The sequence below is a fragment of the Oncorhynchus gorbuscha genome, unplaced genomic scaffold (assembly GCF_021184085.1).
Source record: "Oncorhynchus gorbuscha isolate QuinsamMale2020 ecotype Even-year unplaced genomic scaffold, OgorEven_v1.0 Un_scaffold_11336, whole genome shotgun sequence".
Classification (NCBI taxonomy): Eukaryota; Metazoa; Chordata; class Actinopteri; order Salmoniformes; family Salmonidae; genus Oncorhynchus; species Oncorhynchus gorbuscha.
This window is the reverse complement of record NW_025753913.1, coordinates 1-5,000: the sequence shown is the minus strand read 5'-3', so window position 1 is coordinate 5,000 and position 5,000 is coordinate 1.

Sequence of the window (5,000 nt, the reverse complement as noted above, 5' to 3'; positions counted from 1 at the left end):
CAACAGAGACTGGTGAGACTGACTGACTGACCTGTTACTGGAACAACAGAGACTGGTGAGACTGACTGACTGACCTGTTACTGGAACAACAAAGACTGGTGAGACTGACTGACTGACCTGTTACTGGAACAACAGAGACTGGTGAGACTGACTGACAGACCTGTTACTGGAACAACAGAGACTCGTGAGACTGACTGACTGACTGACCTGTTACTGGAACAACAGAGACTGGTGAGACTGACTGACCTGTTACTGGAACAACAGAGACTGTGAGACTGACTGACCTGTTACTGGAACAACAGAGACTGGTGAGACTGACTGACTGACCTGTTACTGGAACAACAGAGACTGGTGAGACTGACTGACTGACTGACCTGTTACTGGAACAACAGAGACTGGTGAGACTGACTGACTGACTGACTGACCTGTTACTGGAACAACAGAGACTGGTGAGACTGACCTGTTACTGGAACAACAGAGACTGGTGAGATTGACTGACCTGTTACTGGAACAACAGAGACTGGTGAGACTGACTGACTGACTGACCTGTTACTGGAACAACAGAGACTGGTGAGACTGACTGACTGACTGACCTGTTACTGGAACAACAGAGACTGGTGAGACTGACTGACCTGTTACTGGAACAACAGAGACTGGTGAGACTGACTGACTGACTGACCTGTTACTGGAACAACAGAGACTGGTGAGACTGACTGACTGACCTGTTACTGGACCAACAGAGACTGGTGAGACTGACTGACTGACCTGTTACTGGAACAACAGAGACTGGTGAGACTGACTGACTGAGGGTTAGTACAGGAGAGAGGAGGAGACTAACCTGTTACTGGGACAACAGAGACTGGTGAGACTGGCTGACTGACCTGTTACTGGAACAACAGAGACTGGTGAGACTGACTGACTGAGGGTTAGTACAGGAGAGAGGAGGAGGAGACTAACCTGTTACTGGGACAACAGAGACTGGTGAGACTGACTGAGGGTTAGTACAGGAGAGAGGGGGAGGAGACTGACCTGTTACTGGAACAACAGAGACTGGTGAGACTGACTGGCTGACTGACTGACTGACTGACCTGTTACTGGGACAACAGAGACTGGTGAGACTGACTGACTGACTGACTAACCTGTTACTGGGACAACAGAGACTGGTGAGACTGACTGACTGACTGAGGGTTTGTACAGGAGAGAGGAGGAGGAGACTAACCTGTTACTGGGACAACAGAGACTGGTGAGACTGACTGACTGACTGAGGGTTTGTACAGGAGAGAGGAGGAGGAGACTAACCTGTTACTGGGACAACAGAGACTGGTGAGACTGACTGACTGAGGGTTTGTACAGGAGAGAGGAGGAGGAGACTAACCTGTTACTGGGACAACAGAGACTGGTGAGACTGACTGACTGAGGGTTAGTACAGGAGAGAGGAGGAGGAGACTAACCTGTTACTGGGACAACAGAGACTGGTGAGACTGACAACTGAGGGTTAGTATATACAGGAGAGAGGAGGAGGAGACTAACCTGTTACTGGGACAACAGAGACTGGTGAGACTGACTGATGGTTAGTACAGGAGAGAGGAGGAGGAGACTAACCTGTTACTGGGACAACAGAGACTGGTGAGACTGACTGACTGAGGGTTAGTACAGGAGAGAGGAGGAGGAGACTAACCTGTTACTGGGACAACAGAGACTGGTGAGACTGACTGAGGGTTTGTACAGGAGAGAGGAGGAGGAGACTAACCTGTTACTGGAATAACAGAGACTGGTGAGACTGACTGACCTGTTACTGGAACAACAGAGACTGGTGAGACTGACTGACCTGTTACTGGAACAACAGAGACTGGTGAGACTGACTGACTGACTGACTAACCTGTTACTGGGACAACAGAGACTGGTGAGACTGACTGACTGACTGAGGGTTAGTACAGGAGAGAGGAGGAGGAGACTAACCTGTTACTGGAACAACAGAGACTGGTGAGACTGACTGACTGACCTGTTACTGGAACAACAGAGACTGGTGAGACTGACTGACCTGTTACTGGAACAACAGAGACTGGTGAGACTGACTGACCTGTTACTGGAACAACAGAGACTGGTGAGACTGACTGACTGACTGACTGACCTGTTACTGGGACAACAGAGACTGGTGAGACTGACTGACTGACCTGTTACTGGAACAACAGAGACTGGTGAGACTGACTGACCTGTTACTGGAACAACATAGACTGGTGAGACTGACTGACTGACCTGTTACTGGGACAACAGAGACTGGTGAGACTGACTGACTGAGGGTTAGTACAGGAGAGAGGAGGAGGAGACTAACCTGTTACTGGCACAACAGAGACTGGTGAGACTGACTGACCTGTTACTGGAACAACAGAGACTGGTGAGACTGACTGACTGACTGACTGAGGGTTAGTACAGGAGAGAGGAGGAGGAGACTAACCTGTTACTGGAACAACAGAGACTGGTGAGACTGACTGACTGACTGACCTGTTACTGGAACAACAGAGACTGGTGAGACTGACTGACCTGTTACTGGAACAACAGAGACTGGTGAGACTGACTGACCTGTTACTGGAACAACAGAGACTGGTGAGACTGACTGACTGACTGACTGACCTGTTACTGGGACAACAGAGACTGGTGAGACTGACTGACTGACCTGTTACTGGAACAACAGAGACTGGTGAGACTGACTGACTGACCTGTTACTGGAACAACAGAGACTGGTGAGACTGACTGACTGACCTGTTACTGGAACAACAAAGACTGGTGAGACTGACTGACTGACCTGTTACTGGAACAACAGAGACTGGTGAGACTGACTGACAGACCTGTTACTGGAACAACAGAGACTGGTGAGACTGACTGACTGACTGACCTGTTACTGGAACAACAGAGACTGGTGAGACTGACTGACCTGTTACTGGAACAACAGAGACTGTGAGACTGACTGACCTGTTACTGGAACAACAGAGACTGGTGAGACTGACTGACTGACCTGTTACTGGAACAACAGAGACTGGTGAGACTGACTGACTGACTGACCTGTTACTGGAACAACAGAGACTGGTGAGACTGACTGACTGACTGACTGACCTGTTACTGGAACAACAGAGACTGGTGAGACTGACCTGTTACTGGAACAACAGAGACTGGTGAGATTGACTGACCTGTTACTGGAACAACAGAGACTGGTGAGACTGACTGACTGACTGACTGACTGACTGACCTGTTACTGGAACAACAGAGACTGGTGAGACTGACTGACTGACTGACCTGTTACTGGAACAACAGAGACTGGTGAGACTGACTGACCTGTTACTGGAACAACAGAGACTGGTGAGACTGACTGACTGACTGACCTGTTACTGGAACAACAGAGACTGGTGAGACTGACTGACTGACCTGTTACTGGAACAACAGAGACTGGTGAGACTGACTGACTGACCTGTTACTGGAACAACAGAGACTGGTGAGACTGACTGACTGAGGGTTAGTACAGGAGAGAGGAGGAGACTAACCTGTTACTGGGACAACAGAGACTGGTGAGACTGGCTGACTGACCTGTTACTGGAACAACAGAGACTGGTGAGACTGACTGACTGAGGGTTAGTACAGGAGAGAGGAGGAGGAGACTAACCTGTTACTGGGACAACAGAGACTGGTGAGACTGACTGAGGGTTAGTACAGGAGAGAGGGGGAGGAGACTGACCTGTTACTGGAACAACAGAGACTGGTGAGACTGACTGGCTGACTGACTGACTGACTGACCTGTTACTGGGACAACAGAGACTGGTGAGACTGACTGACTGACTGACTAACCTGTTACTGGGACAACAGAGACTGGTGAGACTGACTGACTGACTGAGGGTTTGTACAGGAGAGAGGAGGAGGAGACTAACCTGTTACTGGGACAACAGAGACTGGTGAGACTGACTGACTGAGGGTTTGTACAGGAGAGAGGAGGAGGAGACTAACCTGTTACTGGGACAACAGAGACTGGTGAGACTGACTGACTGAGGGTTAGTACAGGAGAGAGGAGGAGGAGACTAACCTGTTACTGGGACAACAGAGACTGGTGAGACTGACAACTGAGGGTTAGTATATACAGGAGAGAGGAGGAGGAGACTAACCTGTTACTGGGACAACAGAGACTGGTGAGACTGACTGATGGTTAGTACAGGAGAGAGGAGGAGGAGACTAACCTGTTACTGGGACAACAGAGACTGGTGAGACTGACTGACTGAGGGTTAGTACAGGAGAGAGGAGGAGGAGACTAACCTGTTACTGGGACAACAGAGACTGGTGAGACTGACTGAGGGTTTGTACAGGAGAGAGGAGGAGGAGACTAACCTGTTACTGGAATAACAGAGACTGGTGAGACTGACTGACCTGTTACTGGAACAACAGAGACTGGTGAGACTGACTGACCTGTTACTGGAACAACAGAGACTGGTGAGACTGACTGACTGACTGACTAACCTGTTACTGGGACAACAGAGACTGGTGAGACTGACTGACTGACTGAGGGTTAGTACAGGAGAGAGGAGGAGGAGACTAACCTGTTACTGGAACAACAGAGACTGGTGAGACTGACTGACTGACCTGTTACTGGAACAACAGAGACTGGTGAGACTGACTGACCTGTTACTGGAACAACAGAGACTGGTGAGACTGACTGACCTGTTACTGGAACAACAGAGACTGGTGAGACTGACTGACTGACTGACTGACCTGTTACTGGGACAACAGAGACTGGTGAGACTGACTGACTGACCTGTTACTGGAACAACAGAGACTGGTGAGACTGACTGACCTGTTACTGGAACAACATAGACTGGTGAGACTGACTGACTGACCTGTTACTGGGACAACAGAGACTGGTGAGACTGACTGACTGAGGGTTAGTACAGGAGAGAGGAGGAGGAGACTAACCTGTTACTGGCACAACAGAGACTGGTGAGACTGACTGATGTACTGGAACA